Source organism: Ovis aries, chromosome 9 (assembly GCF_016772045.2).
Source record: "Ovis aries strain OAR_USU_Benz2616 breed Rambouillet chromosome 9, ARS-UI_Ramb_v3.0, whole genome shotgun sequence".
Taxonomy (NCBI): Eukaryota; Metazoa; Chordata; class Mammalia; order Artiodactyla; family Bovidae; genus Ovis; species Ovis aries.
The window spans coordinates 75,903,298-75,924,367 of NC_056062.1; the positions used below are offsets into that span (position 1 = coordinate 75,903,298).

Genomic DNA, 21,070 nt, shown 5'->3' on the forward strand with positions numbered 1-21,070 from the left:
CACACACTGAACAGCGTGTTGAACAGGCTGCCGTGGGGACCAGTAAGGAAGGCGTGCCTGTCATCGCGATGCTTAGGGCCTGGGAGGGGGCTACAGACAGGCTGTGGTAGTGTAGTCATCACTGTAGAAATGGCTGTTTAAGCAGGTCCCTGAAGGCTGAGGAGGGCTGGGCAGGGAGCGTGTTCCAGGCAGAGGGAACAGCAGGTGTGCAGTGTGCCCTGGAGCACCGAGGGGGCGAGGCCAGGAGTGGGGCTGGAGAGAATCAAAGGCCTCCGTGAACCATTCTTGGCAGACCAGTTAGGAGGCTGCTTCATTAATTCAAATGCAAAGCCCGAGTGCTCTAAAGCGGAGACAAAGCAATGAGGATGTGAAGGAGTCAATGGATTTAAGCGAGATTTAGGAGGTAGAGTTGACAGGATTTGGTGACTCATTGGACATCCTGGGTTTAGTCAGAAAGGATTCAACCACTGTTGAGGACACCATCAGTTCCTTGCAGAAGCTTGACTGCTTATCAACCTCTAGGCCAAATGTCCAGCAAGCCTCTCTCGATGGGTCCATCCTCATCCGTCCCCAGGGCCCAGGTTGCTTTTGCTGGGGGCGGGCCGTGCCGAGTGAATCTGGGGTGGCCCTGGGCTATTCCTGTTTTAGAAAAGCCAGGACTTTGAAGAGAGCTGTCAACACTTGAGGATTTGGGAGTTAATTAGCTGATGAGTAGATTCTCTCTGTCTTCAGACTCATCTTTCTTTGAAAGCCTGCGTTGTAATCAGTGACCTAAAGAAATGGTTGGAGAGAGATAGTTACCAACAGCGTAACTACTGCCATCCAGTCATTTGAATGAGCTGAGCCAGTGGAGGGGGATTGTGGTGGAAAAGACTCCTGAGCAATAATCCAAAAGTACCCTCTCCTTCACAGTGCCTGTTCTAATCTCCCCCCCACCCCCCTGCCTTGAGCTTCTTGGGTGTGCAGATTTTTATCACATCTGGTAAGTTTCAGCTATTTTTTTCCTTGAATATTTTTCTCTGGTACTTTCTTCTCATAACCACATTGTGTCTGTTGATGTTCTCTTTAGCATATTTATTAGGGTGCATTGGGTCTTAGTTGCAACACGCAAGAGCTTCATTGCATCATGCGAGAGATCTCTCACTGTGGCACATGGACTCTCTAGTTGCGGCGTGGGGCCTCAAGAGTTGCGGCATATGGACCTGGTTGCTCTGGACATGTGAAATCTTCCCAAACAAGGGATGGAACCAGGTTACCTGCCCTGCAAAGTGGATTCTTAGACACTGGACCACCTGAGAAGCCCCCTACCTGTTCTAATCTTGCTGTGGATTCTATGATGCTAAAATCTGTTTTAAACCCCTGAATCTTTACCAACAAGTGGCAAATGGAGGCAGTTAGAAGTATGAGGAATGACAAGGGAAGGAGCCTAGAATTTAAGGTAGTACTTGAACAGAGAGGGCCTCCCCGGTGGCTCAGTGGTAAAAAATCTGCCTGCAATGGAGACACAGGGTCGATCCCTGGGTTGGGAAAATCCCCTGGAGAAGGAAATGGCAACCTGCTCCAGTATTCTTGCCTGGCAAATCCCATGGACCGAGGAACTTGGGAGGCTACAGTCCACAGGGTCGCAGAGTCAGACACGACTTAGTGACTAAACAACAGCAAAACAAAGAATAGGCAACAGCTATGCTGTGTGAAGAACCAGAACCATTTTCCCCACAATGTTGGAGAAAATGAATAAAGAACCCTGAGTTATTCTGAAGTTACTTTTAATCATCAGAATACCATTCTGCAACTGGGTCATGTGAGTCACTATTTTAATAAGCTTTTTTAAAAATCCACAATAGCAACCAAAATAGTTGATGTTAAATGTATGTTATGTGCGAGGCCCCACAGCAGGCCAGGAACTTTATTTCACTTATTCTACAAATGGTGCCTCGAGAAAAATAGGACAAGTGTTCCTATTTTGCAGATGAGAAAGTTGAGGTTCGGAAAGCCAATGTAGCTTACTCCACAGCCAATGCGTGGTGGAGTGAACCAAGGGAAGAGCATGAAAATTAGGATGTTTGCGTTGAATAGACGCTGATAGCTATAAACAATTTATTGTTTGTCAAATATTTGGTGTTTGATAATGAGAAAATAATGCTAATCAGGTGTGTTGTGTAAATACCATTTGATATCTGTTTTAAAGTAATCACACTGTGATCTCCATGTTCCCAGAGGGCTTCATAAGTGGAAGCACCTGTTTATCCAGTTTGCCCTCTGAAGGCCTCTCCAGGATGTCCAGCCCCTCAGTGGTGGTGGTGGGGGGGGTCATGGCCCCCCACGGCATAGGCCAGCCCTTGTGAGTTAATGGCATCCCAGAGAACAAGCCAGGCAGGCTTCTGGTTGAGTTTCTTCTCCGTGAGCCCAGGCGCTCTACACCTTGCTCTCCCTAGAGTGAATAGCCCATGAGAAGGATGCTCAGCAGGCCTGCAGACTGCCTGACTCCACCATCCCACAGCCCCGAGGAAGTTTCTCTCCTGGAGCCTGGCCCCAACGGTTTGGCTCTGGTGGACAAGTCTGAGCTGGATGAACGAGCAGGAAGTGCCAGTTCCTGCTCTCCACGCGATGATCCTGAGCTTTCTGTAGAATAACCTGTCCAGCCCAGGAGGAGAAACCCCTCCCCCAGCAAACTGGCCTGACAGCACCGCCCATCTCAGAAACCTGCTCCAGAGCTCGGGTTCTTGGCCTGGAGTTTTGAAATTCCCTCACTGGAGCGGCCTTTGGGAGCATCTTCTGATGTCACAGCTCTGGCAACGATTTAGGGAGCCCACAGTGTCCCCCAACTCCCATGGTCGCTTAAGCAAGAAGCCTGACTCCTTGCAGGATGTATGTATGGCAGCTCACACCCGTTCCCTGGGGGCTCTTGGTCTGTAAAATGCAGTGGTTGGATTCAGTGAGCCTGTAGTTTGGATTCTGTATTCCTCATCAGTAGAATAAACAAGGATAGTCTATGCTACCCAGACACAGAAAATAACCACATTTCCCAATAAAAATGATTGAACTCACTGGATGAGATACAGAAGGGGACCTGAGGTTAAGATGGATTCTCTGTATTCTATCCAGATGTCTCCAGAGGAGGAGCCCAGGGTTTTTCCACACTTGAGGGAAATCTTTAGACCTGGGCAGCTAATCAAAAGGGGCCCTCAGCTCAACCAGGGTCCCTCCAGCAGTGCTTAAGCACCCTACCTAGATATCAAGGGTGAAGAAACATCAGCATTCCTCTTACATGATCCCCCTACTTTGAGTGGCAGCAATGAAAGGAAAGAAAATAGAAATGGTGCTGGAATAGGCCTTACAGTCTGTGTAGTTCCCCTTGCTTCTCTTTGCTGGGTGGTGGGGAAAGGGGGGGGGGGCGATGCTGAGGCCCACACAGGTCACGTGACTTGCTCATGGTCTTACCTGTAAGCAGGTTTGAGGCTGAGCCCACTGGCCCCGGTCAGTGCCAGAGAGGAGAGTAAGGGGATCTGCCAACTGTGAGTCACCTCTGATTCTATCCACTCAAGGGAACTCTCCATTCAGTCAGGGTGGACAGCTTGCAATTTCCATGAGTGATTTAGGACTTGTGGATTTCATTTCAGAAGCCCTAGCTACCCTGACCTTATGCCTTCCGGGGTCATCTTGAGTGACCCCAGTGTGCTAGTCTAGAAACCCCAAACTGTGTGTGATCGGTTTTACTATCCACAGTGAGGGAGAAAAAAAGAACTTGTGTGCCCGTTAAAAAGTCATCACTCGCACTGACATCAGCCCCGGTTGAAATCATCAGGGGAACTTGGGAACGACGGAAAGGTCAAAGGTTGGCAGGGTTAGGGTTTCGTGGGAACATGCGCATGTTTGGACCAGACCCAAGTGCCTGGTTGACCTGTTTGACAGGTAACAATTAGAGAGTAGGAGCTTGCCTGGCTGGAATGTGGCTGCAGAGGCCGGTCGGAGGATCTGGTTTACCTGCTCAGCAGGTGGGGCCCGCTGAGTCCGACAGGCATGTGCACGCACAGCATTCCAACGGATCGCTTTTCTTTTAAAGACGCAGCGATGACTGCAGGGCACAAAAGGGTTGGGTTGAGCCCTGGCTGGAAGCCGTTAGCTATTTGCAAGGTAAAGAAGCAAAATAAATAGTTCCCTCTAGACAGCTCAAGGAAGAAACTGCAAAGGCATTCAGAACTTCTTCTTCTTTTTTTTTAATGTCTAAAGCGAATATGTGCTTCTTGTCTCCAGACTTGAGAAACCCCAGACTGGTACAAAACACCAAAGATAATAGAATGAAGAGTCACGCCCCCTGTCCGGACCTCTCCTTTTGAAAGAGATCATAATATTATTGGAAGCAAAAGATGGGCTCCTAGAAGGGTGGTGTCTGGCTTAAGGCAGTCTAGAAATGTTTGCTGGTTTTCTTTGTACAGCTGCGGAAGACACTCAGGAGCGCAAAATTCCGGGTTTTTTTTTTTTTTCCCTCCATGAATTGTACGCAGTATGTATATTTTTTGAAAGTTAAAAGCTTCAATACATATAATTAAAGAAGGTAATCTGGTGTTTAAAATAATAGGAGATTAGAATAATATCATATACATAATATACAGTATAATGGAGCATCTACCTGGGCACAAACCCACATACATAAAGTGACTTCTTTTTGACTTGGGATTTGAGATAGATCACTTCAACTTCCTGTATCATATTCATCATTGATGAGAAGGGAGGAAACCAAGTCCAGGGAGATTGGGACCTGAAAATTGTGATGCTATAGGGACTGAAGTGACTTAGCAGCAGCAGCAGCAGGGAGCATTGCTCAAACAAACTCAAAACTCTTTGAAAATTTCCAGTTTTAAAACATTTACCAAGTTAGTTTTTTTTTTGTTGTTGTTGTTCTGTTTTTGCTGTGCCATACGGTTTGTGGAGTATTAGTTCCCCAACTAGGGATCAAACCTAGGCCTCCAGCAGTGGAAGTGTGGAGTTCTAATCACTGGACTGCCAGGGAATCCCAAGGGTTTATATTTTGTTTCAGATGGCAAAGAATCTGCCTGCAATCCAGGAGACCTGGGTTGGGAAGATCCTCTGGAGAAGGGAATAACAATCCACTATTCTTGCCTGGAGAATTCCAAGGACAGAGGAGCCTGGAGGGTTACAGTCTATGGGGTCACAAAGAGTCAGACACAACTGAGCGACTAACACTTTCTGAGCAACTAACACTTTCACACTTTTGTTTTGCTTTGCTTTTACCAAGTTAGTTTTCTAAAAAATAAAATCTCTTTCTCCTCTGCTCTCTTCAGTGCAGAAATTATTCGAGTCCCTCCAAATGAAAGATAGGTGTCTCCCACTGCTCTCTGTGCTCTCAGCGTCCTGACGTCCCGAGGCAGAGCCCAGGATACCATCACCGCGGGCCCGGGAGTGTGGTGAGAGAGGCAGGCAAGACCTGGGCAGCTGGTGATTACCCTGCAAGCACCTAGCCAGTTCAAAGAGTTAATTATAGGGAAGCTGGAGATCTTAAAATTCAATTGCCAGGAACAAACAAGCAAACAAAAGCTTCGGTGTCTCATTGTTGACTCTTGGTGGTGGTAAGACAGCCGCTAATATGGCAATTTAACTCTCTGGGTATTTATGTAAATGTGAAAGTTATTGTGTACAGATCTTTTATCAGAATTAATCAAAGGTAAGTTATAATAATAATGAAAAGTCACAACAACAACAACTTACCGTTACTGAGCTCTTGCTATATGCTCTGTGCTGTACTTGACTAGCTGTATTTTCTCGTTTCATCTCCACAACCATCCTGAGACAGCAAGTGTCATGCTCTCCTTTTTACAGTCCAGGAGATGAAGTCACAGAGAGGTTCCAGAACTTGCCTCGGGCCATGCTAGGATCTGAACCCAGGTACTTTGCTCATTCATTCCTAGTTCTGAACTCCCACTCCGAGACAGGCACAGTGCCGGGGTTCACTAGACCAAGAGGAACTCTTAGGGTTGGTCCTTCATGGACAAATTGGACTAAACAGAATCTGATTACAGACGGTCCCTGACTTATGACGGCTCAGTGTTTGATTTTTTTACTCTATGATGGTGCAAAAGCAATACTTACTCAGTAGAAACCACACTTTAAATTTTGAATTTTGATCTTTCCTTGGGCTTGTGGTGTGTGCTGTGGTCCTCCCTGGTGAGGTCAGGCAGTGACCTTGAAACTTGGTTCCAGGTCAGCCACGTGATCCATGAGGATCAACGGCTGATATGCTGACAACCATCTTGTCCCCAGACAATCATTGTTTCTCATTTTTAGCACAATATTAAGTGAATTATATAAGATATTCAATAGTTTATTATGAAATAGACTTTATGTTAGATGGTTTTGCTCAACTGTAGACTTGTGTAAGTGTTCTGAGCACATTTTAAGGGAGGCGAGAAGAAGCTGTGATGTCCCTTAGGTTAGTATGTTAAATACATTTTCGACCTACGTGATTTTCAACTTACAATGGATTTATTGGGATGTAACCCATCATAAGTCAAGGAAGATCTGATTGTTTCTGACTCCAATACCAGTTCTCTTAACTATCAGACAGCCTCTTCGTGGTGCACATATTTTGAAGTCTGTCATTGTCTCTGATGCCACTGAGTACCATGCCAGAGACCATGACCTTCACCTCTGCCTTGCCCCAGCCAGGCTGAGACACTCTCAGTAGAAGAGTTTTGGTGCTGCAAAGGACGGTGGCCATATACTTATGTATATTCCAGGCCTGCATTGTCTCACTTGCCTAATTAACATGGGAGAAGCAAATTCAAGTTCAAAAGCCCTGTGAGCAGAGCTTACCCTGGGTGTAAGAAGCCACTCTGATTACTAAGTATCTTATCAATAACAAATATTTGTGTGTTGGTTTTCACCCCTTGATAACTGCACTGATCTTCACAGATTCAGACATAACGACTGCTTCCTTCAGATCCTGGGGAAAAAAAAGCAAAATTAGCTTGCACTTTACCTACGCGAAGGGAAGTCCCTCAAAGCGGTCTCCTTCCCCTGCAGCACTACACTTACCTGCAAGGTCATTCTTATTTCCCAAATGATAATACTTCCTTCTGATGGTGTGTACAAATCCCGAACTCTGTGCTCTTCGACCAGGCCACTCCTTGTGTGCCTTTGAGCAAACTCTAAAGGACAGATACGGCTTCTCTGGCAATGACCCACCTTCAGTGGCCATGGAAAGACTGAATGGCTGCTTACTTGGGGTAGAGGAATAATAGTGGCAATTGGCAATGGTGATAACTGTACTGAGGGCCTACGATGGGCCAGAAACCATGCCACACGGTCTACATGTGTTCTCTCCTCTAATAATTACAGTGGCCATGTGTGTGTGTGTGTGTGTGTGTGTGTGTGTGTGTGTGTGTGTGTGTGCTCAGTTGCTTTAGTCATGTCTGACTCTTTGTGACCCCATGGACCGTGGCCTACCAGGTTCCTCTGTTCATGGGATTCACGGGATTTTCCCAGGCCATTTACTGGTAAGTACATTTTATGATTACAGGTAACAGTGAAGAAGCCTATTCACAAAGCATCAATGAAGCTGAAAAATGGCAATGCTAAGGTGCAGAACTAGACCCATCAGGTGCTAGAGCCTGACTCAGGCAGGAGGTGGAAGCAAATTTCCACTTAGTCTTTAAGGTTTTCTGATTCCAAGATGCTCTCTAGTCTACCCTGCTTTAAACAAAGCATATCAGGAATGTCACCTTGGGCTCCTCTGATCACTGTGCTTTACGTTGGAAAAGAAACAATCTGAAGCAGGTTTTAAAAAGAAAAACCTGAGGACTTCCCTGGTGGTCCAGTGGCTAAGATTCTGGGTTCCTGTTGCAGAGGGCCTGGGTTTGATCCCTGATGAGGGAACTAGATCCCACATGCTACAACTAAGACCCAGCACAACCAAATAAATATGTATAAATTTTAAAAAAAGAACAAGCAGGGTGGAAAAGACACTCAAGGCATGTCATGTGAAGAAAAGTTTAAGGAACCAGAAACACTTATAGCCAGGAGTGAATAGAACTAGGGACCGGGGAGGGAGAGTATGCTAATTGCTTTCAAATAATTGGAGGGCTGTCAAAACATGCTAGTGCTGTGTAGCCCCAAGCTGGAAAACCAGGACCAATAAGAAGAATTTGGAAAGAAACAGATTTTGATCCATATAAAGATGAATTTGTTATCCCTTTAACTGGAAAGCAGTGGAAGGACAGTTGAAATGCCAGTCCCATCACTGCGGTAAGCATTTGCTGTTTTTGCTTTCCAGGGTTCTTTCCTCTTTATTCAGAAAGTGATGGCCTCATTGTCTTTGGGGAAATAACATTTCCCCATTGCAAACTGTCTCGGTGGGATAATCTTTCAAGCTGTTCTATTCACTCCTCTCCCAGGATTTGAATGTGTGACCCAAGCTGGCCCAGTCAGATTCTTTTTCCCAGGATGCTCTATTTTGAATAGAGTCACATGAGGGTGGTAAGATGACTGGAGGGGACTCTTCCCTGAATAGTGCCCTGACCAATGAAGATACCAAATACAAGACGCATTCTTATACATTAAACATCCCCTACTAGCTCAATTTCCACACCATCTTCATCCAGTCTTTAAAGAGAATCTCCAAGGATTATACCTCCAATCTAAATTCCTTACAATGTGGTTTGCCCTTGAAGAATAATTATCCTCCCTGGTCCTAATCTTCAACATCCTCTCAATTTCTTGAGCGTCCTCTGTCTCCCCAGTAAATTCTATTTTTAAGTTAATAGAAACATTTTCCTGTTGTGAACAAGATATCCTAACCGATACAGCCATAATCTAGATCTGTGGCTATGGTCTGGGAAACAATTTGACCCCTCTGAGCCCCGGTTCCTTCATTTGAAAATAATCCCGGGAGGTTTCAGTGTATAACATGAGAGAGCATTTGTGAAGAGAAATACACATGGTAGGTGTGCAATCAATGGAAGCTATGGAAATGATTTGATTATAATTTCCTGTCTCAGGAAGTATTCAAGTATGGACTCGAAAATCACAGTCTAGGGATTTACAGGGATGATTCAACTATGGAGAGAGTGGTTGGATATGATGCCCTCATTTCTTTCCCATGTTGAGAGGTTATGATTCTATAGGAGAGAGGTTTAAGGATGTGCAGATCCTTCAGCTGAGCACCAAAGAATTGATGCTTTTGAACTGTGGTGTTGGAGAAGACTCTTGAGAGTCCCTTGGACTACAAGGAGATCCAACCAGTCCATCCATCCTAAAGGAAATCAGTCCTGAATATTCACTGGAAGGACTGATGCTAAAGCTGAAACTCCAGTGTATTAGACACCTGATGTGAAGAACCAACTCATCAGAAAAGACCCTGATGCTGGGAAAGACTGAAAGCAGGAGGAGAAGGGGATGGACAACAGAGAATGAGATGGTTGGTGGCATTACCGATGTGATGGACATGAATTTGAGTAGGATCTGGGAGTTGGTGATGGACAGGGAAGCCTGGCATGCTGCAGTCCATGGGGTTGCAAGGAGTCGGACACAGCTGAGTGGCTGAACTGAACTGAGATCCTTTAAACCAAAATGGCAGAGGCAAGAGTCTTGGTGTGAGGGCTCAACATGGATGGGTTCCATTCCCTGGGCTGGTGTCCAAGTCAACACTAACCTAGAGTCACTAACCAACCTGCCCTTGAAAAGAGCTCTGGTGGTCACTCAGGTTAGTGTCCATCAAGGCTAATTCACTCAGTGCTTCCACCATGGTTTTGTCACTATCAGAAAAAGAGACTCATTCAAGTTGTTCCAGAAATAATGGGATTTATTGAAAGGACATGTATGCATGGGAGTCTTGGAAGAACCAAAAAAACAAGCCTCAGGAAAGGCAGGTATCAAGGCAGCTCTGTGATATGCTTTTTTTACATTGTTAACTCTTGTTCTCACAGCAAAGTCTTGCTCTATATATCACCTCCTGTATCTTCTTCCTTGCCACCTGGCTATTTCTGGTTATTTTTCTACACATGGCCCCAGATGGCCATTGCAGTCTCCAGATATGCACGACCTTCCAGGTTCAACAACCATAACTAAACTTCCTTCTCGACAATTTTGCCTAAATCCTCAGAGAAGAATTCGACTGACTTGGCCATTGAGCCAGGCTATGCCACTTGCTACCATTGGCCCATCCCTGAGATCTGGGTCCTAACCAGGTATAAAAAGCTAGCTGAGTCTGGGGACAGGCTTACCTGGTTTATTGCCCACTCAGCAGGCGATGGAGACTGCTTAGGAAACTAGCAAAATTTGGTAGGAGACATTTTACCTGTGATGATACAAAAATATAAGATATATCCTTATAGATTAAATATCTCCTTCAAAGTATGTTTTCTCACCATTTTCTTCCAGTCCTTAAAAGAGAATATCCAAGGGTTGTACATCAGGCTTCCCTGGTTGCTTAGATGGTAAAGAATCTGCCTGCAATGCAGGAGACCCAGGTTCAATCCCTGGATCTGGAAGATCCCCTGGGGAAGGAAATGGCAACCCATTCCTGCCTGTGAAATCCCATGGACCACGGAGCATGGTGGGCCACAGTCCGTGGGGTCACAAAGAGTCAGACATGACTGGACGACTAACACTCACACAAACAAGGGTTGTATTTCCAACCCAAATACTTTAGGTTGTGGATTTCCCTTGAAGATCTCCTATGAGATGATGGAAATTTCCCTTCTGAATGTTGACTTGAAGCAACTGGGTCTTCCAATGTGTTGTATAAAATTCCTGAAAGCATAAAGCATTAGTCACTTCAGTCGTGTCCGACTCCTTGTGACCCCATGGACTGTAGCCTGCCAGGCTCCTCTGTCCATGGAATTCTCCAGGCAAGAATACTGGAGTGGGTAGCCATTCTCTTCTCCAAGGGATCTTCCTGACCCAAGGATCAAACGCAGGTCTCCTGTATTGCAGGCACCATCTGAACCACCAGGAAAGCCCTTGTATTTAGTTTGGAAACTTATAAATTCTTAACCACTATATTCTCATGACCTCTGGCTAAAGGGAGGTTCAGGAGAAAGAAAGAGAATGTGTTTCAAAGACCAGGAAAATGTCTTAAGCCATATTTAACACATGGGAGGGTGGAATATTCTAGAAAGGTCTTGGAAATAATGTTTCTGGGAAGTTTTGAAAGCCAACCTGGGGATTTCCCCATGATTTGTTGTAATCTTGCATCCATTCACATGCCAGTGAGACCCAACCCCAGGACTGGACTAGAATCTTCCTAGTTTGAGTAGTGTCTCCAAGAAAACATTAGCACAAATCTCTCTTCCGGAGGAGGAGGTTTAATGGCTTACCCAAGAGCCTCCAGGGACTGCATTATGAAGAAGATTCTGGGCCCAGATTTTCAGGCCCACACACTTCACATCTGAGAATTAATGACTGATCCTTCTTCGAAGGAGGGTTAAGCCTCTGCTGGTTGATTACAAATGTTCCAGATACAGATCCCTGAGGTGAGAACTTTGTGAATAACAGAAACAACCACAGAAAAACTCTGCAGAAAGCCTTACCTTAATTCATTACTCAGCTTTGTGAATTTTGAGGATTTAATGAGGCATTTTAAATAAAGAAAGGAATTACTTCAAGGTTAAGGAGATCTGGGGGCCAGCTTAAATTGAGCGATGAGAAACCTAAGTTGCTCTTTCAGGATATTATTCACCCTATAAAAACAAAATGTATTTGTTCATAGTAAACATGTCAGAGCAGCAGCTATACAGGACAAGTGTAGACTGGTTACTGTCCAATCTGCCAATTTGCAGATGAAAGACGGGGATCTGATAAGTGACAGCTTACCATGAGAACATTTGCACCGAGATCTTTTCTGGTTCATTATTCCATCCCCAACCATATGAGTGTATTAATACAAGTTCAAGACAACTGCTGTTCTCACAGCGTATTTGTATTTATCTAAAACAGGGGAGCTGTTTGATGGCAGTCGTCATGACCCATCAAACATAAATGAGCCGTCCTGGTACTTGCTGGTGGACTTCCTTCCTTGCATTGGCTTAGATGGTAAAGAATTTGCCTGCAGTGCAGGAGACAGAGCTTTAATCCCTGGGTTGAGAAGATCCCCTTGAGAAGGAAATGGCTAGCCACTCCAGTGTTCTTGCCTAGAGAATCCCATGCACAGAGGAGTCTGGTGGGCTATAGTCCATGGTGTCGCAAAGAGTCAGAACTGACTGCGCAACTAACACTTCACTTCAGGACTTGCTTGTAAGGATAGGGATCTTTCAGTTCAGTTGCTCAGTTGTGTCTGACTCTTTGCGACCCATGGACTGCAGCACACCAGGCCTCTCTGTCCATCACCAACTCCAGGAGTTTACTCAAACTCATGTCCATTGAGTCAGTGATGTCATCCAACCATCTCATCCTCTGTCATCCCCTTCTCCTCCCACCTTCAATCTTTCCCAGCATCAGGGTCTTTTCAAATGAGTCAGTTCTTCACATCAGATGGCCAAAGTTTTGGAGTTTCAGCTTCAGCATCAGTCCTTCCAATGAACATTCAGGACTGATTTCCTGTAGGATGGACTGGTTGGATCTCCTTGCAGTCCAAGGGACTCTCAAGAGTCTTCTCCAACACCACAGTTCAAAAGTATCAATTCTTTGGCGCTAAGCTTTCTTTATAGTTCAACTCTCACATCCACACATGACTACTGGAAAAACCACAGCCTTGACTAGACAGACCTTTGTTGGCAAAGTAATGTCTCTGCTTTTTAGTATGCTGTCTAGGTTGGTCATAACTTTCCTTCCAAGGAGCAAGTGTCTTTTTAATTTCATGGCTACAGTCACCATCTGAAGTGATTTTGGAGCCCAAAAAAGAAAGTCTGCCACTGTTTTCACTATTTCCCCATCTATTTCCCATGAAGTGATGGGACCAGATGATGTGATCTTAGTTTTCTGAGTGTTGAGCATTAAGCCAACTTTTTCACTCTCCACTTTTACTTTCATCAAGAGGCTCTTTAGTTCTTCTTCACTTTCTGCCACACTTTATTCTGTGTGGTGTCATCTGTATATCTGAGGTTATTGATATTTCTCCCAGCAATCTTGATTCCAGCTTGTGTTTCCTCCAGCCCAGTGTTTCTCATGATGTACTCTGCATATAAGTTAAATAAGCAGGGTGACAATATACAGCCTTGACACACTCCTTTTCCTATTTGGAACCAGTTTGTTGTTCTATGTCCAATTTCAATTGTTGCTTCCTAATCTGCATATAGGTTTCTCAAGAGGCAGGTCAGGTGGTCTGGTATTCCCATCTCTTGAAGAATTTTCCACAGTTTATTGTGATCCACACAGTCAAAGGCTTTGGCATAGTCAATAAAGCAGAAATAGATGTTTTTCTGGAATGCTCTTGCTTTTTCGATGATCCAGTGGATGCTGGCAATTTGATCTCTGGTTCCTCTGCCTTTTCTAAAACCAGCTTGAACATCTGGAAGTTCACAGTTCACATACTGTTGAAGCCTGGTTTGGAGAATTTTGAGCATTACTTTACTAGCGTGTGAGATGAGTGCAATTGTGTGGTAGTTTGAGCATTCTTTGGGATTGCCTTTTTTGAAGGATCTCTCAACTGTAAGTAAAAGTATTTTTGTCCTATTCATGAGCAGATCCTCTCTCCTCTCCATGTATTAGTTAATACATTGACAGAAAGAGAATTATCTTAGTTCAGTGTGTCCCATGACTTGCACACTGCCTCACAATTTTTGCTATATCATCATTCCAGCTGTAGTATTCTTTACTGATTTATTTTCTTTGTCAACTCACTTTTTTTTAATCTAAATAGAATATTTTTTATAACATTGTCAATATCTTCAAAATCTGTATGTGAATTTTTAGCTTTTATGGGCTATTTTTTTCTGATGTCAGTTGAAACAATACATAGCTAATATAAACAGAAAACAATGTTGGCCCATTAAAAAAAATAACTAAAAACTTCTTGTGTAACCATGATTGGCATGCAGACTACATTTTGGGAAATCCTACTCAGTGATAAGGAAGAGGTTAGATGTGAGTGCAGCTTTATGCCCAGTTCATTCCTGGAAGAGGCCGATTGGTTCCAACACTCTCCTTAATTGGCTGATCCGTTTTGGGTTAATCACTCACCTCCTACAATTTCATTTCCTCATCAGAAGAAGCTGGACTCAACAGGCTCTGAGTTCCTCCCTAATGATCTGTAAGTTTTCTAAGATTCTATTGCCAGGCTCACACGCAGTGTGGCCTTGAGCTCCAGGTGGTTCTCTAGCACCAGTTGATACACGTGCCTAATCTGGGAGCTTTGCAGGCCTTTGCTGCTCCTTTCATGAGCAATGCTTAGGGAATATGCCTCCCAGCCAGTATCTGAATGCAAAAACCTCCTTTCTCTAGTTTGGATGAACTGCGGTGGAAAAAAAAGCTACTGGACAAAGGAATTTGGAAGGTGGCTTTGAAATATTGCTGATTTCACTCCTATTTTGCTTCCTCCTAGGTCTGACACTCCAACTACTCTGGAGAGATCCTGAGAAAAGGAAAACCTGATCTGATTCCCCCACACCTTAGAGTGCAGTGATGATAAATAACGGCAATGGTGCATAATTGATCACGTGCATGCATGCATGCTGTATCTCAGTAGTATCTGACTCTTGAGTCAGACACGACTGAGCAACGTTATAACAGTAACACACTTTAACGCTAGCACACTTTGGCTGTGCTGGGTCTTCGTTGCTGTGCTATGCGGACTTTTCTCAAGTTGTGGCTAGTGGGGGCTACTCTCTAGCTGTGGTGCATGGGCTTCTTATTGCAGCGGCTTCTCCTAGGTGGCACAGCGGTAAAGAATTCACCTGCAATGCAAGAGACACGGCAGATTCTCTACCGCTAATAACATGCTGTCAGTCTAATAAAATCGTGGCAACTCAGCTAATCTCGGGGCTTCCCAGCTGGCACTAGTGGTAAAGAACCTGCCTGCCAGTGCAGGAGACAGGGACATGGGACACCAGTTCGACCCCTGGGTCAGGAAGATCCCCGTGGAGTAGGAAATGGCACTCCACTTCAGTTTTGGAAAATCCCATGGACCGAGGAGCTGGTGGGCTGCAGTCCATGGGGTAGTGAAAGAGTTAGACACGACTGAGTGACTTAACACAGGATCAGGTCAGCTAATCTCATTGAGCCTTTACTTTCTCATTTGGAAAAGACAGAGTTTGAACTGGATATTTTGTGAAAATTCTACCACCTCTGAAGTTCGTTGTATATGACTTCAGTTTTTATTTTTTTAAACAAAAAAAGTGCTAAATTTAAATTTGATTGAATCCCTTTAAAAATCTGGCATTAGAAGACAAGAATAAAGTTACCTTTGGGATAATCATCTATGTGCAATTTCTGTAAATTTTCTGGAAACTACAATATGGTCTATGGTACACCTGAATTGAAATGTCACTTGCCCACATGAATCCATTTAAAATTATTTATTTATTTATTTAGTGGCTTAGGTGGTTAAAAAAAAGAAAATTTGCCTGCAGTGCAGGAGACCTGGGTTCAATCCCTGAGTTGGGAAGATACCCTGGAGAAGGAAATGGCTACCCATTCCAGTACTCTTGCCTGGAGAATTCCAGCGACAGAGGAGCCTGGCGGGCTACAGTCCATGGGGTCACAAAGAGTCAGACACGACTGAGCGACTGAGCACGCAAGCTTCCCTTGTTGCAGAGCAGAGGCTCTAGGCCCCTGGGCTTTAGCAGCTGCAGCTCCCAGGCTCCGGAGCACAGGCTCAATAGTTGTGGCGCATGGGTTCAGCTACTCCACAGCATGTGGAATCTTTCTGGGCCAGAGTATGAACCCATGTCTCCTGCATTGGCAGGTGGATTCTTTACCACCCAGCCCTTGGGGAAATCCCATGTTATGCATTTTTTTCATTCATTTACCTGGCCATTTTTTTCTTCAGAAATGCACTGTGCACCTATTATGTACCAGGTAGTAGAACATGATTGCATGTAATTCTGGAGGCGAAATAATTTGGGGTTGAATCCTGTTTTCATTGTACATTAGCTCTATGACCCTGGCTAAGTGACTTAATCTCTGTAAGCTTTGGCTCCTTTATCTATAAACCAGGAATGACAGTATATTGTAATTATAGGGCTATTGACAATTGAAAGAGATAACAGGTGGAAGGTCAACAACAGAATACATTAAGCATCCAATAAATTGTAGCTGTTATCATCCTCTTTGTAACCATTGTTACAGACTGAATTGTGTCCCCCGCCAAATTTGTATGTTGAGTTGCAATCCTCAGTGGGTCAGAATATGGCTGTATTTGGAACTAGTCCCTTTAAACATGTGATTAAGGTAAAGTGAAGCCATACGGGCGGGTGCTTATCCAATATGACCAGTATCCTTAGAGGAAGAGGTAATGCGGACACGAAAATACACGGGGGAAGATGTGTGAAGATACAGGGAGAAGACAGCCAAGGAGAAGACAGCCAACTACAAGCCAAGGAGACAAGCCCTTGAATGAAATTAACCCTGCTGGCATCTTCATCGTGGATTTCTAGCCTCTGAATTGCAGGGGAATACATTTCTGTTTTTTAAGCCACCCAGTCTGTGGTGTTCGTTACCGCAGCCCTAACAGACTAATACAATCGTCTTCAACATCATCAGTATCATCATTACCATCTCCATGTGCGGGGACTCAAAAATGATTATGCTGTTAATTCTTTTTCAGTGAATTCACAATGTGAGGGAGACAAGCTTATAGACAAATATATTTTGTAATACAGTCATGTCTGACTCTTTGCAACCCCATGGGCTGTAGCCCACCAGGCTTTTCTGTCCATGGGGTTTTTCCAGGCAAGAATATTGGAATCGGTTGCCATGCCCTTCTCCAGGGGATCTTCCCAACCCAGGGATCAAACCTAGGTCTCCCGCATTGCAGGAGGATTCTCTACTATCTGAGCCACCAGGGAAGCCCTACTTTATAATCCAAGCTAAGGACAAAAATAAAGGTATGCACCATACCCATAAAAGCACAAGAGAAGGAATGCTTTACCATATGGGAGAGACGTAAAGGAGAAAATGGGGAGGGGTTATAAAGTATACCAGTCCTGAAAAGACCAAGGAAGATCAATTACTTCATAAGTAAGGAGGGACAGGGCTTCTTAGGCAAGGGGATGGCCCTCACAGTGGAATTTGTGGGTGGCAAGGACATTCTTCAGGGTTTGTTTTCTAGGAGCCATTTGTTCTGCGACACAGAACCTGACCTGGGTCGTGATGGAGAGAAAGTAAGTTCCTAACCAAACAAAGCGAGATGCCATTAATCAGCTCGATAAGCTAGTGCCTGGACATGCATTCCTACTGTCTGGAGAACGGAAGGATAAAACACAAAAAGAGAAATTCCCATTTTGGCCCACCAGAAGCATTTAGCAGGCCCAGTGTTTTGTGTTTGGGAGCTAAGGTAACATGACTCCTCAGCCTAAGCTCCGAACGGATAAGAGCACAAAGAGAGTGGGGGAGACATAACCTAGTTCCAAAGTGGTGGTTAAAATGTAATCCATTCTTTCTGGTGCGTACATCTGCGGGGATTTATAACATGTAAAAATATGATTATAGCTTGCCTTGCATAAAGCCCTCATTATAAATTCAAAACAATTATACCTTTAAATGAACCAGAATAAGCAAGGTGGGGGAGGTAATATTATTCCCTGGCTACCTGGTGGATTGTTGAGGATTAATGAGCTAATGTCTGTAAAGCTCTCTAGCAAAGCAGAAGTAAAGAAGTGGAAAGCTAGCAGGTGTTAGAATCTCCCCCACTCCCCCCCGCCACCACATGCAAAGCTAAAAGACCAAACACAGAACAGTCTGCCTTAGGTGTTTATCTGTTTTACTATAACAACAACAACAACAAGATTAAAGAACATTTTGTTAAAAAGACAAAAAAGAAAATTCTCCATTTTGCTAATATGGCACCTTGAGTGCTCCACAGTTTCTTCATCTTTATTCTCATCCATCCATGGTTATGATCATTTACCTACTTTGTATTTTAAATATTGATACTTACGTATTTTGCATTAGCTTGTTTGTGTTTCCTTAAGATATCTGTCATATAGTGTGTTCATGTTGGTATACAATCTTCATAACAGTTTTTAAAGTATTGTTGTTTCGTCTCTAAGTCGGGTCTGACTCTTTGTGACCCTGTGTACTGCAGCATGCCAGGCTTCCCTGTCCTTCACCATCTCCCAGAGTTTGCTCAAACTCATGTTTAAAGTATTATATTCATGTAAATTTGTATAGCATAAAATTAGCCCATTTTAGTCTTAATTTAGTGACCCAAAGACTTTTAGTAAATTTATAGAACTGCTGGAAAGCCAGTTTTAGACTATTTCCATCACCTCTCAGCCACATTTTCTTGTGCCTGTTTGCAGTTCGTGGGTTTTCATCCCCCATCCTAGGAAACTGCTTTCAGCCACAGCTTTGTATTTCCTAGAAATTTTATGTAAATTTGTGTATGGTCTGGCTTACTGCACTTAGCAAAGTGTTTTTGAGGATCATCCCTGTTGTAGTATGTATCAATCGTTTGCTCCTTTTTGTTGCTGAATAATATCCTATTGAATGGTTATACCATACAGGACTCACCAAGCGATCAACACTTGGATTGTTTCCAATTTGGGGCTGTTATGAATACTGCAGCTATGAATGGCATGTCTGTGGGAACATATGTTTTCATCTTTTTTGACCAGATGACTGGGAGTGGAATCGCTGAGTCATATGGTAACTCTACGTTTTACTTTCTAAAGAAACAATTAAACTGTTCCAAAGAGGCTGTACTACTTTACATTCCTGCCAGTAATGTGTAAAGTTTCCAATTTCTCCACATCCTTGCCAATACTTGTTATTGTCTCTCGTTTTGATTATTGCCTTCAAAGTGGGTGGGAAATGGTATTTCATTGACTTCAACTTGTATTTTCCTAACTAATGTAGAACATCTTTTCATGTGGCAATGGCACCCCGCTCCAGTGCTCTTGCCTGGAAAATCCCATGGACGGAGGAGCCTGGTGGGCTGCAGTCCCTGGGGTCGCAAAGAGTCGGACATGACTGAGCGACTTCACTTTCACTTTTCACTTTCCTGCATTGGAGAAGGAAATGGCAACCCACTCCAGTGTTCTTGCCTGGAGAATTCCAGGGACAGGGGAGCCTGGTGGGCTGCCGTCTATGGGGTCGCACAGAGTTGGACATGACTGAAGCGACTTAGCAGCAGCAGCAGCCTTTTTTATATCTCTTTTGCTGAAAAGTGAAGTTGCTCAGTCATATCTGACTCTATGGCCCCGTGGACTGTAGCCCACCAGGCTCCTCCATTCATGGGATTTTCCAGGCAAGAGTACTAGAGTGGGTTGCCATTTCCTTCTCCAGGGGATCTTCCCAACCCAGGGATCGAACCCAGGTCTCCCGCATTGAAGGCAGACTCTTTACCATCTGAGTCACCAGGGAAGCCTTTGCTGAAATAATTATTCAAATCTTTTGCTCATTTTAAAATTAGGTTGTTTGTCTTATTAGTGACTTGTAAGAGTTTTTGATATAGCCTGAACTTATGTTCTTTGTTAGATATGATTAGCAAGTACTTTCTCCCAACGTGTGACTTTTATTTTCATTGTTGTTGTTGAGTCACTCCGTCGTGTCCGACTCTTTGCAACCCCATGGACTGCAGCACGCCAGGCTTCCCTATCCTTCACCATCTCCCAGAGCTTGCTCAAACTCATGTCCATTGAGTCAGTGACACCATCCAACCATCTCATCCTCTGTCATCCCCTTCTCCTCCTGCCTTCAATCTTTTCCAGCATCAGAGTCTTTTCTAATGAGCTGGCTCTTTGCATCAGGTGGCCAAAGTATTGGAGCTTTAGTTTCAGCATGGGTCCTTCCAATAAATATTCAAGGTTGATATCTTTTAGGATTGACTGGTGTGATCTCCTTGCAGTCCAAGGGACTCTCAAGAGTCTTCTTCAGCACCAAAGTTCAAAAGCATCAGTACTTCGATGCTCAGCCTTCTTTATGCTCCAACTCTCACATTTTTTTTTGAAGAGGAAAAGTTTTTCATTTTGATGAAGTCAAATTTATCAAAATTTTTCTTTTATAGATCATGCTTTTAGCATCATACTTAAGAAATCTTTGCCTAACTCAAAGTCACAAAGATTTTTCTCCTCTGTGATATCCTACAGTTTTGTTCTTATTTTGAGGCCTGTGGTCCATTTTAAGTTAATTTTTGTGTCTAGTATACTATGAGGTCTATGTTCTTGTTCTGTTCTTTGATTTTTTTGCATGTAGATAGCCAATGTCTCACCACCATTTGTTGAAAAGACTTTTCCCTCATCGAATTGCCTTCACACTTTCATAAGTCAAAAGAGAAAAACAAATACCATATATTAACGCATACAAGCGGAATCTAGAAAAAAATGGTGCGGATGGTACCTATTTGCAGGACAAGAGCAGAGACTCAGATGAAGAGAGTGGATGTGGGGACTAGTCGGGGAGAGGGTAGAATGAAGCGGAGACTGGAGAGTAGGAGTGAGGTGTGTGTAAAATAGCCAGTGGGAACCCGCTGTCTAACACGGGGAGCTTAGCTCAGTGTTCTGTGATGACCTAGAGGGGTGGGATGGGTGGTGCAGGGGAAGGCCCAAAAGGAAAGGAGATATATATACACACACATATGGCTGATTCATTTTGTTGTACAACACTGTAAGGCAATTATACCCCAATTAAAAAAAATCAACTGATAAATATAACAGTTTACTTTTGGACTCCCAGTTTTGATTCATTCACGCCTGTCCTTATGCCAATACCGTACTGTCTTGATTTCTGTAGCCTTAAAGTAAGTCTTAAAATCAGGCTGTGCAAATCCTCCAACGTTTTTCTTTTTAAAGATTATTTTGGCTATTCTTTGTTATATATATATACATATATATATATATATATATATATGTATATATATATATTTTGGCCATGCCTCATGGCTTGTAGGATTTTAGTTCCCCAACCAGGGATTTAAACCCCCATGGCTGGGCAGTGAAAGTGTCAAGTCCTAACCACT

The 21,070-nt window shown here is 43.9% G+C and overlaps 1 long non-coding RNA gene across 1 annotated transcript in view; it reads right to left on the bottom strand.

The window, feature by feature from the left end:
* The window catches only part of LOC121820355 (uncharacterized), a 27,456-nt gene continuing 6,386 nt past the window's right edge, over positions 1 to 21,070 (bottom strand). Inside the window, exons 2-3 of the long non-coding RNA XR_006060866.1 lie at positions 5,728 to 6,961; positions 1 to 771 (exon numbers count right to left, since the gene is read on the bottom strand). This is a non-coding gene — a long non-coding RNA (uncharacterized LOC121820355). The remainder of the gene's footprint in view (positions 772 to 5,727; positions 6,962 to 21,070) is intronic.